At 39.5% G+C, this 12,923-nt stretch overlaps 1 long non-coding RNA gene across 1 annotated transcript in view; it reads right to left on the bottom strand.

Annotated features, from left to right (window-relative positions):
- Positions 1-6,938: 6,938 nt before the first annotated feature.
- The window catches only part of LOC133543644 (uncharacterized), an 80,288-nt gene continuing 74,303 nt past the window's right edge, over positions 6,939-12,923 (bottom strand). The window contains exon 4 of the long non-coding RNA XR_009804436.1: positions 6,939-7,476. This is a non-coding gene — a long non-coding RNA (uncharacterized LOC133543644). The remainder of the gene's footprint in view (positions 7,477-12,923) is intronic.

A 12,923-nucleotide genomic window follows, 5' to 3' on the forward strand; every position in this document is an offset into this window, starting at 1 on the left:
TGTGTTTTCTTCCTAGGAGCAGTTTTGTCTGTGTTTTATTCCTAGGGGGCGCTAGAGCGCAATATAAAGTTTTTTTTTTTTTTTTTTTTTTTTTTAGATCGCAATTTTCGCGTGTGTCCAGTTTGGTGAGTTATGAAGCATTTTAAGGGGGTCAAATTACAGCTCAAAAAGGCAAAAATGAGATTTTTTACGAAACTTTTGTTTTTAAGGGGTGTTTGCCACCTTCCTGTTGATTTTTGCTGAAGGATGTCAATTAATGAAATGTAGGTCTAAGTGAGACCTACATAGGGGTTTTTGTTTCATGTCTCTACGAAATTCCTACCGGAAGTTACAAGCAGTTTTGTCTGTGTTTTCTTCCTAGGAGCAGTTTTGTCTGTTTTATTCCTAGGGGGCGCTACAGCGCAATTTAAAGTTTTGGGGTTCGGTTTTTAGTAGTTTGGTAGTTTTTAGTGCTTCCATAGCGAGATATAAGTCAGAATTTTACACTACTTTATATTAGAAATGGCAACAACAGAGGATGAACGTCCCATAACACGAAGATAGTAAGAAAGAAGAAGCTAATTGACTACGGAGTCGACACGGACTACAGTTGCGGAAGTGCGCAAATTTTCAGGACTAATGCAGATCTCAAATACACATCAGCAGGTACCAAAAGGTATGAAAAGTTGGTTTTGCGTAATAATGTGAAACAAAACGCCAGATAATATGTCTGCTAATGGGTGCCATTGTGTGGTCCTTATACACACACACCATAGTAATACTTGTATCTCTAATTGGTCGACAATCCATCAATTTTGACACATTTTTGAGCGCCGTGTTTAATGTTCTTAATAGTCAATTTAACATTTAAAGTTTTGATGTTTTTTAGTGGCGTCATATTGCAGTCTGCACGTATCTCTTATGTGTGACAACCATCTACTGGTCACACTTATTACACCATGCACCAAAAAAACATTGCTTCGAGGTCGGTAAACACAACCAGAATTGTGTCGGTGCCACACACGTCAGTGAGAGGCGTGCTCACGCTGCAAAGTGTTAGAATAATTATGTCCCCCGCGACCCCAAAGGGAATTAGGGGTAGAAAATGGATGGATATTATCACACTAACTTTAGTATGCTTAAAGTCTGTTGTTTTAGTTATTAGCTATTGTGCTCAAGTTGGGGTGGCATCAGCCACGGATGTTATCTTTGTTTTAGACCGCTAACAGCCAAGGACTTCAAGGACCTCAACGAAGATAAGATGCCTACACGCAGACAAAGCAGGGACAAGGCAAAATCACAAGGCCCCCAGCCCATAATGTCATGTACTGTGCGTCCTGGCCCTACTTTGCATTATATATGTGACCACTCCTTTTAGAGGCGGCCTCAATGATGTTGACTATGGAACTCTGAATAAAAAGAGGGAGCTGAACCTTAGAGCACAGGGCGAGACTGTGACTAAGTGTTCAGCACCATGCGTTCTCCTCATGAGCTAAATTGAATTCTGTCTCTGCTTGGTTCCTGTCTTCTTGTCTGATTAATAGATGTCATCAGTGTTTGAACCTGACAAAAGACGGACGGACAATGGACAGGCGAGGATCCATCATCAAATGTGCATCAGCATATTTGGATGGTTAGTAGTTGAAAATATTAGACCTATCGTCAACATAATTGTAATATTTTATAGCTGCAAAGTCTCTTAAGAATAGAATAGAATAGAATGGACTTTATTGTCATTATATGTGGATATAACGGGATTAAGGACTCCAACTTAAGGTGTGGTAGTGGAAACAAATATGGAAGAAAAAAACCCCACATAAGTAATAAAGATAAAAAATAATAATTGAAAGGGGCTGAATAGAATAAATTCACTTCATGCGTTTTGGTGTCCTTCAGTATCTTTTTAATGATGTTTTTACATATAAAAGATATATAAAAACATATTTTTTGTATGAAAACAAACATCTTGCAGCATGCATTTTTGCGTATTGAGATGGAGTAAGTGCAGCCTCCCTTTCAATAACCTTCAGCGGTAAAAAAACTAAAAAACTAAAATGGTTTCAATATAAATGCCCCGCCTGACTGCTAAAATGCCCATAAAAAGTGGAATATATCTCCTGCATGTTTGAAGACATAGCAAAACGGCGAATGTAGAACCATGATAACATAGATGTGCAGTAAATGAGTGTCTCCATGGTGATGCCTAGTACAGCACATGCAAAGTCCTCATTTAAATAAGGCAGTCTGCACCACTCTACAATTGCACACGCAGTCTTAGTAGATCACACGCAACACGCCCACTACTATTACACACTTTGGAGCTTAGTAAACCAGGCCCTAAGAGAGTTAATTGCTAGCTTAGAACTAGAGTGCTAATTACTAGCTATAGTAAATGCTAACAAGAACATAATATTTTATTTCACATTCAGCCCTTTGACAGTACATTGGCGCAAAGTTTGTGTGTATTTCAAGACTTTAGTACATTTATGGAAAAACTGCAGGGGGGGAATATATATATATATATATATATACATACATATATATATATAAAAACATATATATATATATATATATACATATACATTTATACATATACATTTATATATATATATATATATATATATATATATATATATATACACACACACATACATACATACATACATATATATATATATATATACATATATATATATATACACATACATACATACATACATACATACATATATATATATATATATATATATATATATATAAATTCACGCCCTCCTGCAGTACCTCTGTAGACCATCAGGGGGTCTGTCCCCGTTATATAACTTTGCTTTGTAGCAGGGGTGTCAAACGTAAAGTCCGTGGACCGAACAGGTTTATTCCGTCCCACTGCCCGCAAAATAAGTTTGCTAAGAAACTGCAGTGCTGAGTGTGTCCACTGGATGTCGCAATAGCAATTCCAGTGTAACCCACATCACACTGTTCAAAGCTTCAACAATTAGTTTCCTCAGTTCCCAAACGTTTATTGAGTGTTAAAAGAAAAGGTGATGTAAGACAGTGGTGAACATGCCCTTTCCCAACTACTTTGGCACGTGTTGTAGCCATGAAATCCTAAGTCTATTATTATTTGCAAAAAAAATTAAGTTTATGAGTTTGAACATCAAATATCTTGTCTTTGTAGTGCATTCAACTGAATATGGGTTGAAAAGGATTTGCAAATCATTGTATTCCGTTTATATTTACATCACAATTTCCCAACTCATATGGAAACGGGGTTTGTAGTTTGTAAATGTAAAGAGAGTAGGTTTATTTATTTACTGTTTGCCAAAATAAAAACATATACCCACAAAATTGAGAATCAAGGAAAGCTTCCAATAAAAGATTGATTAATTAATCCCAGTGAATTTCCCCACATTATATAAATAAACAAAAACAAGCATCTGTGTGCAATTTTGACCTAAAAAAAATTCCTGATGCCATCAAAACAGCCAAACCACAATAGCAGCTGCAAATGGCCGCTTATAAGTTGCAAATGATCACATTATCCGCCTCTAATTAGTCCATTTACGTTAGAAAAAAGGTGACAAACATACATCTGAGGCGCTAATGACTTACAAGCGTGTAAGCGGCTGCTTTGATTTTCACCCTCACAGGTGGATGCTAAATATACTCAACAGAAAGGATCCCCCCCCCCCATCTGTTGGCATGGCAACCATATTTCCATCCACAAGCCGAAGAATGCAAAAAAAAAAGAAAGAAAGAAAGAAAGAAAAACAGCAGGGGGCGACTGAGCCTTACAAATAGAGGTAGATGCAGCCGCTCGACACACACGCACACACACACACACACACACACACACACACACACGCACAATTTTGGAATAGAAAAGCAGCCCTGCGTGTTGTCATTAGCAACCATGCCCTGACCTTTTCTCCATTTCTGCTGTAATGCGTCAGAAACAAGTTGGGATGCAGCCATCCAGTGTAGATCAAAGCCAGAAACACACATTTTTAAGGCGGACTTTTTACTGCTAAAGGCCTACTGAAATTAGATTTTCTTATGCAAACGGGGATAGCAGGTCCATTCTATGTGTCATACGTGATCATTTCGCGATATTGCCATATTTTTGCTGAAAGGATTTAGTAGAGAACATCGACGATAAAGTTCGCAACTTTTGGTCGCTAATAAAAAAGCCTTGCCTGTACCGGAAGTAGCAGACGATGTGCGCGTGACGTCACGGGTTGTGGAGCTCCTCACATCTGAACATTGTTTACAATCATGGCCACCAGCAGTGAGAGCGATTCGGACCGAGAAAGCGACGATTTCCCCATTAATTTGAGCGAGGATGAAAGATTTGTGGATGATAGTGAGAGTGAAAGACAAGGAGAAAAAAAAAAGACAGGGCAGTTGGAGCGATTCAGATGTTATTAGACACATTTACTAGGATAATTCTGGAAAATCCCTTATCTGCTTATTGTTGTACTAGTCTTGTAGTGAGATTATACTGTCGTACCTGAAAGTCAGAGGGGTGTGGCGACCGCCAGTGTCTCTGAGGGAAGCCGCGGAGGAGGCAAGAGAGTCGCAACTGCCTCTTTAACATGTCCACGGTAAGAGCCGACTTATTACCACAATTCAGAAACATTGTTCGCTTGACCGCTCTGTTCCATAGTAAAAGCTTCACCTTCAGGAATGTAAACAAGGAAACACCGGCTGTGTTTGTGTTGCTAAAGGCAGCTGCAACACGCAGCTTCCCACCTACATCTTTCTTCTTTGACGTCTCCATTATTAATTGAACAAATTGCAAAAGATTCAGCAACACAGATGTCCAGAATACTGTGTAATTATGCGATTAAAGCAGACTACTTATAGCTGGGATCGGGCTGGAAAAAAATGTCCGCTACAATCCAAGACGTCACGCGCACGCGACATCATACCGCGACGTTTTCAACAGGATACTTTGCGCGAAATTTAAAATTGCAATTTAGTAAACTAAAAAGGCCGTATTGGCATGTGTTGCAATGTTAATATTTCATCATTGATATATAAACCATCAGACTGCATGGTCGGAGGTAGTGGGTTTCAGTAGGACTTTAAGTAATCTCTACATTCTTCATCCTCATGTACCGTATTTCCCTCAAATAGTGACCTCCCTTCTAATAGACGCCATGCCCCAATTAACCACAGGTGACATCACTTGGTGACTTTCCTATAAAGCTACGTTCCACCATGAGGTACTTTTCGGTTGGGGTACACAATTTGGTTTGCGCTGTCTTTAGGTCAAGAAATATTATTACAATATTGTTTCCAACAATACTATTACAGGGCTTGATTTTCAACCGCCGCAACTGACACGACCGCCCTCATTTTTCGCCGTAACGCAAAAAAAAACTGACCAACATTTGCGGCAAGAACATGCCGTGACCGCCCTTGACTTTTTACTTGTTAATGGACGAGGGATGTAACAGGAAACGGTATAATGATAATTTGTGATAAAATTCCCGACGTCTAATTTTTTAGATACCGAAAAAATGTCATTTAATATTGCATTTTCGGCAACACAAAGTCAGGCGGACACGCACTAGCAGTGTTTTGCTTGATAATCATGGCGGACGAGCTAAACGGACTTTGCTCCGGAGAGTTTCCCTCGGAGTAAACGGAGCCAAGCATTTGGTTTAACGTCATTTTTTCCCCTCGCTTCCCGGCGTGTGTTTAAGAACACACCACTGTGTGGACAATGGGCAATTAGTGTCTGTTTGTGTAATATAAAAACTATTTGTTGGGCGCAAAACATGCAAATAAAAATCAATAAATTACTAGCACCATTTTATAGGCCGCAGTGTTTAAAGCAGGGGTCACCTACGCAGTGCCCGCGGGCACCAGGTAGCCCGTAAGGACCAGATGAGTAGCCCGCTGGCCTGTTCTAAAAATAGCTCAAATAGCAGCACTTACCAGTGAGCTGCCTCTATTTTTTACATTTTATTTATTTACTAACAAGCTGGTCTCGCTTTGCTTGACATTTTTTAATTCTAAGAGAGACAAAACTCAAAGAGAATTTAAAAAATCCAAGAAAATATTTTAAAGACTTGTCTTCACTTGTTTAAATAAACTCATTTATTTTTGTACTTTGCTTCTCTTAAATTTCAGAAAGACAATTTTAGAGAAAAAATACAACCTTAAAAATGATTTTAAGATTTTTAAACACATATACCTTTTAACCTTTTAAATTCATTCCCCGTCTTTCCTGACAATTTAAATCAATGTTCAAGTATTTTTTTTTTATTGTAAAGAATAATACATACATTTTAATTTAATTCTTCATTTTAGCTTCTGTTTTTTCAACGAAGAATATTTGTGAAATATTTCTTCAAACTTATGATTAAAATTCAAAAAAATAATGCTGGAAAATCTAGCAAATCTTTAGAATCAAATTTAAATCTTATTTCAAAGTCTTTTGACTTTCTTTTAAAATTTTTGTTCTGGAAAATCTAGAAGAATTAATGATTTGTCTTTGTTAGAAAAATAGCTTGGTCCAATTTGTTATATATTCTAACAAAGTCCAGATTGGATTTTAACCTATTTAAAACATGTCATCAAAATTCTAAAATTAATCTTCATCAGGAAAAAATACTAATGATGTTCCATAAATTATTTTTTTTAATTTTTTCAAAAATAATCGAATTAGCTAGTTTTTCTCTTCATTTTTTTCGGTTGAATTTTGAATTTTAAAGAGTCGAAATTGAAGATAAACTGTTTCAAAATTTAATTTTCTTTTTTTTCCTGTTTTAAACCGTTCAATTAAGTTTTATATTCATCATTTATTCTCTACAAAAACCTTCCGTAAAAGGAAAAAAAATGTACGACGGAATGACGGACAGAAATACCAATTTTTTTTATAGACATATATTTATTTATTAAAGGTAAATTGAGCAAATTGGCTATTTCTGGCAATTTATTTAAGTGTGTATCAAACTGGTAGCCCTTTGCATTAATCAGTACCTAAGAAGTAGCTCTTGGTTTCAAAAAGGTTGGTGACCCCTGGTTTAAAGCATTGGGGGGAAAAAAGAATCTATAATCCGGAAAAAAGTAACTCTTTCGACAAGTTCCAAGAGAAGCAGTTCTAACCAATGGAAATAGGTCTACTACAAACAAATCGAGAAATTAACTGACAGCATCTTGTTTAGTTCCACCCACACACAAGCCTTTCTACAGATGAATAAACGCCAATAAAAAAAAGCAGGTAAATATAGTTTTGCAGTGCATTGTGGGGGAAACAGGAGTGATAGGAGTAATTGCAGCAAGTTTATAAACACTTCTGAATAGGCATGACATACTTTTTAAAGAGGAAGTCATCATCCTGCAGATGATGCAAACGCCACCACCGCCATCATCATCATCATCATCACACGGGAAGCACCGCAACACATCCTCCTCTTTCCTCGTCGCTCTTTGGGCCGTTACCAGGCAACATGATCACATCAAGGCCGAGGGAAAAACAGGAGCTGGCTGGATGGAGAACATGTGTGGGCAGAGGAAGAGAGGAGGAGAAAATAAATGGATGTGGGCTTTTTTTTTTTTTTTTAAGTCACGTGCACCGTGCCATTTGCACAACCTCCGTCATACCCCGCACACGATTTCAGGGAGATTGTGCTTGACCTGATTGAACGTATCAAATACCATCAAACATCCTGTTGTTGAACTGAGGCTTTCCGTCCAGGAGGGGGCGCCTGTGTCTGTGTACGCAGTGGAGGAGGAAAGTCGTGCCACGGCTGGGGCATGACTCAGGAAAACAGGCTGCAGTTAGAGGATGCCGATTAATTGAATGCGGTTACCGCCGCGCGTCTACGAAAGGTCATATGTGAGCTACTCTGTCCGGTTGTCATGGGAACCGTTGATAGGGTCCCCGATGTGGATGGCGGATGACGTCAGTACATTCAATATACAGAAGCGGTATCGCCCAAATGTACAGCACTCGCATCGCAGCGAGTGTTTTATTACATTTTGTCACAAAACTATAGAAATTGACGTACTTAGAGTAGTCAGTGTACAGCTTGTCCAGCTGCAATTGGTTTGTGGCAGTTGGTAGTGCGTGTCACTTTTAACGACGCTTTGGTAGGCACAAAAAAAACATGTTATACAAACCCCGTTTCCATATGAGTTGGGAAATTGTGTTAGATGTAAATATAAACGGAATACAATGATTTGCAAATTCTTTTCAACCAATATTCAATTCAATGCACTACAAAGACAAGATATTTAATGTTCAAACTCATACTTTGTTTTTTTGCAAATAATAATTAACTTAGAATTTCATGGCTGCAACACGTGTCAAAGTAGTTGGGAAAGGGCATGTTCACCACTGTGTTACATCACCTTTTCTTTTAACAACACTCAATAAACGTTTGGGAACTGAAGAAACTAATTGTTGAAACTTTGAGAGTGGAATTCTTTCCCCATTCTTGTTTTATGTAGAGCTTAAGTCGTTCAACAGTCCGGGTTCTCCGCTGTTGTATTTTACGCTTCATAATGCGCCACACATCTTCGATGGGAGACAGGTCGGGACTGCAGGCGGGCCAGGAAAGTACCCGCACACTTTTCTTACAAAGCCATGCTGTTGTAACACGTGGCTTGGCATTGTTTTGCTGAAATAAGCAGGGGCGTCAATGATAACGTTGCTTGGGTGACAACAATTGTTGCTCCAAAACCTGTATGGACCATTCAGCATTAATGGTGCCTTCACAGATGTGTAAGTTACCCATGCCTTGGGCACTAATACACCCCCATACCATCACAGATGCTGGCTTTTGAACTTTGCACCTATAACAATCCGGATGGTTAATTTCCTCTTTGTTCCGGAAGACACCACGCTGTTCCACTTTGCATCAGTCCATCTTAGATGAGCTCGGGCCCAGTGAAGCCGGCGGCGTGTCTGGGTGTTGTTGATAAATGGCTTTCGCTTTGCATAGTAGAGTTTTAACTTGCACTTACAGATGTAGCGACCAACTGTAGTTACTGACAGTGGTTTTATGAAGTGTTCCTGAGCCCGTGTGGTGACATCCTTTACACACTGATGTCGGTTTTTGATGCAGTACCGCCTGAGGGGTCAAAGGTCCGTAATATCATCGCTTACGTGCAGTGATTTCTCCAGATTCTCTGAACCTTTTGATGATTTTACAGACTGTAGATGGTAAAATCCCTAAATTCCTTGCAATAGCTCGTTGAGAAATGTTGTTCTTAAACTGTTCGACCATTTGCTTACAAATTGGTGACCCTTGCTCCATCCTTGTATGTGAATTAGTTAGCATTTCATGGAAGCTGCATGTATACTCAATCATGGCACCCACCTGTTCCCAATTAGCCTGCAGACCTGTGGGATGTTCCAAATAAGTGTTTGATGAGCATTCCTCAACTTTATCAGTATTTATTGCCACCTTTCCCAACTTCTTTGTCACGTGTTGCTGGCATCGAATTCTAAAGTTAATGATTATTTGCAACAAAAAAAAATGTTTATCAGTTTGAACATCAAATATGTTGTCTTTGTAGCATATTCAACTCAATATGGGTTGAAAAGGATTTGCAAATCCTTGTATTCTGTTTATATTTACGTCTAACACAATTTCCCAACTCATATGGAAACGGGGTTTGTATATTTATCAATCATTTCTGACAATTCAAGAATGTTGCCAAGCACACAGACGGAATCATCCATCCATCCCGTCCCTTTTCTACCGCTTGTCTCTCTTTCAATCTTCAGTCTTTGCAGTGCGATCGCCTCCTTTTTCGCGGCCATGTGTGCGTGATTGCACAAGTTTAGCGCACATTTCAAACGTGTTAAATATAGACGCAAAACAGTTTTAGTCTTGATAAATCACATTGCGAGCGTTGAATGATTCCCGATATGGTGGGCATTCAAAACCAGTAAAGTCGGCACGTTGTGTAAATGGTAAATAAAAACAGAATACAATGATTTGCAAATCCCTTTTAACTAATGTTCCAACTTGTAAACTTTGTTATTTTTGGCAAATATTAGCTCATTTGGAATTTGATGCCAGCAACATGTTTCAAAAAAGCTGGCACAAGTGGCAAAAAAGACGGAGAAAGTTGAGGGAATGCTCATCAAACACTTATTTGGAACATCCCACAGGTGAACCGGCTAATTGAGAACAGGTGGGTGCCATGATTGGATATAAAAGCAGCTTCCATGAAATGCTAAGTAATTCGCAAACAAGGATGGGGCGAGGGTCACCACTTTGTGAACAAACTGTTTAAGAACAACATTTCTCAACCAGCTATTGCAAGGAATTTGGGGATTTCACCATCTACAGTCCGTAATATCATCAAAAGGTTCAGGGAATCTGGAGAAATCACTGCACTTAAGCAGCAAGGCTGAAAACCAACATTGAATGCCCGTGACCTTGGATTCCTCAGGCGGTACTGCATCAAATACCGACATCAGTGTGAAAAAGATATCACCACATGGGCTTGGGATCACTTCAGAAAACCACTGTCAGTAACCACAGTTTGTCACTACATCTGTAAGTGCAAGTTAAAACTCTACTATGCAAAGCGAAAGCCATTTATCAACAACACCCAGACACGCCGCCGGCTTCACTGGGCCCGAGCTCATCTAAGATGGACTGATGCAAAGTGGAACAGCGTTCTGTGGTCCTTTCAAATCCACATTCCAAATTGTTTTTGGAAACTGTAGACGTTGTGTCCCCCGGACCAAAGAGGAAAAGAACCATCAGGATTGTTATAGGCGCAAAGTTTAAAAAGACATTATTTGTGATGGTATGGGGGTGCATTAGTGCCCAAGGCATGGGTAACTTACACATCTGTGAAGGCACCATTAATGCTGAAAGGTACATACAGGTTTTGGAGCAACGTATATTGCCATCCTAGCAACGTTATCCTGGACGCCCCTGCTTATTTCAGCAAGACAATGAGGTGTTACAACAATGGCCTAGTGGTAAGAGTGTCCGCCCTGAGATCGGTAGGTTGTGAACCCCGGCCTAGTTATACCAAAGACTATAAAAATGGGACCCATTGCCTCCCTGCTTGGCACTCAGCATCAAGGGTTGGAATTGGGGGTTAGATCACCATAAATGATTCCCGGGCGTGGACACCACTGCTGCTTACTGCTCCCCTCACCTCCCAGGGGGTGAACAAGGGGATGGGTCAAATGCAGAGGGTAATTTAGCCACTCCTAGTGTGTGTCTGACAATTATTGGTACTTTAACTCAAACTTAACTTCATAGCAAAAAGAGTGCGGGTACTTGACTGGCCTGCCTGTACTCCAAACCTGTCTCCCATAGAAAATGTGTGGCGCAATATGAAGGCTAAAATACCACAAGACAACTTAAGCTGTACATCAAGCAAGAACGGGAAAGAATTCCGCCTGAAAAGCTTCAAAAATTGCTCTCCTCAGTTCCCAAACCTTTACCGAGTGTTGTTAAAGGCCTACTGAAACCCACTACTACCGACCACGCAGTCTGATAGTTTATATATCAATGATGAAATATTAACATTGCAACACATGCCAATACGGCCTTTTTAGTTTACTAAATTACAATTTTAAATTTCCCGCGGAGTTTCTTGTTGAAAACGTCGTGGAATTATGACGCGTGCGCGTGACGTCTCGGGTCGTAGCGGACATATTAGCCCAGCACCACTTACGGCTAAAAGTCATCTCTTTTCATCGCATAATTACACAGTGATTTGGACATCTGTGTTGCTGAATCTTTTGCAAATTTGTTCAATTAATAATGGAGACGTCAAAGAAGAATGCTGTTGGTGGAAAGCGGTGTATTACAGCTGCCTTTACCACCCACAGCCGGTGTTTGTTTGTTGTGAAGCTTTAACACAGAGCAGTCAAGCGAACATGTTTCTCTACGTCAACCAGCAAGTTTTGGATGGGAAAATTGTGATATTAAGTCGGCTTTTACCGGAGACTTCAGTGGATTATGGAACCTCCTCCTGTAGCTGTCAAAAAGGCAGCTGTGATCTTGGCTCCTCATCGGCTTCTCTCAGAGACACCGGCGTTCACCGCAGCCATCCGACTTTTAGGTATGACTTTACAATCTCACTAAAATACTATTAACACAATAAGCAGATAAGGGATTTTCCAGAATTATCCTAGTAAATGTGTCTAATTACATCTGAAACGCTACCACTGCCGGAGCCGTCGCTTTTTTTTTTTTAAGTGCCTCACTCTGACTTTCCTCATCCACAAATCTTTCGCTTTCTCGGTCCGAATAGCTCTTGCTGCTGGAGGATATGATTATAAACAATGTGAGGATGTGAGGAGCCCTACAACCCGTGGCGTCACGTGCACATTGTCTGCTACTTCCGGTAAAGGCAAGGCTTTCTTATTAGCGACCAAAAGTTGCAAATTTTATCGTCAATGTTCTCTATTAAATCCTTTCAGCAAAAAAAATATTGCGAAATGATCAAGTATGACACATGGAATGGACCTGCTATCCCCGTTTAAAAAAGAAAATCTCATTTCAGTAGGCCTTTAAAAGGAAAGGCCATGTAACACACTGGTAAAAATGCCCCTGTGCCAACTTTTTTGCAATTTGTTGCTGTCATCAGTCTAAGTTTGCAACAAAAAAAAAGTTGTTTTTCAGTTTGAACATTAAATATCTTGTCTTTGCAGTCTATTCAATTGAATATATGTTGAAAATGATTTGCAAATTATTGTATTCTGTTTTTATTTACTATTTACATAACGTGCAAACTTCACTGGCTTTGGGTTTGTGTAAAAAAAAAAAAGGGTCACTGACATTTTAGGGGTGTGCTCAAATTTGTCGGATATGTTATGAATACGTTTGAGAAAGAGGGAGAGGCGCGGGAAAAAGGGGTCTTAAGGAGGGTGCAAGAGGGGGAATGAATTAACAGATTTAGTGTCATCACTCAGTCTGGGAGAGAAGCCAAAGTATCGACCACCTTAA

The sequence above is a fragment of the Nerophis ophidion genome, linkage group LG26, assembly GCF_033978795.1.
Source record: "Nerophis ophidion isolate RoL-2023_Sa linkage group LG26, RoL_Noph_v1.0, whole genome shotgun sequence".
Taxonomy (NCBI): domain Eukaryota; kingdom Metazoa; phylum Chordata; class Actinopteri; order Syngnathiformes; family Syngnathidae; genus Nerophis; species Nerophis ophidion.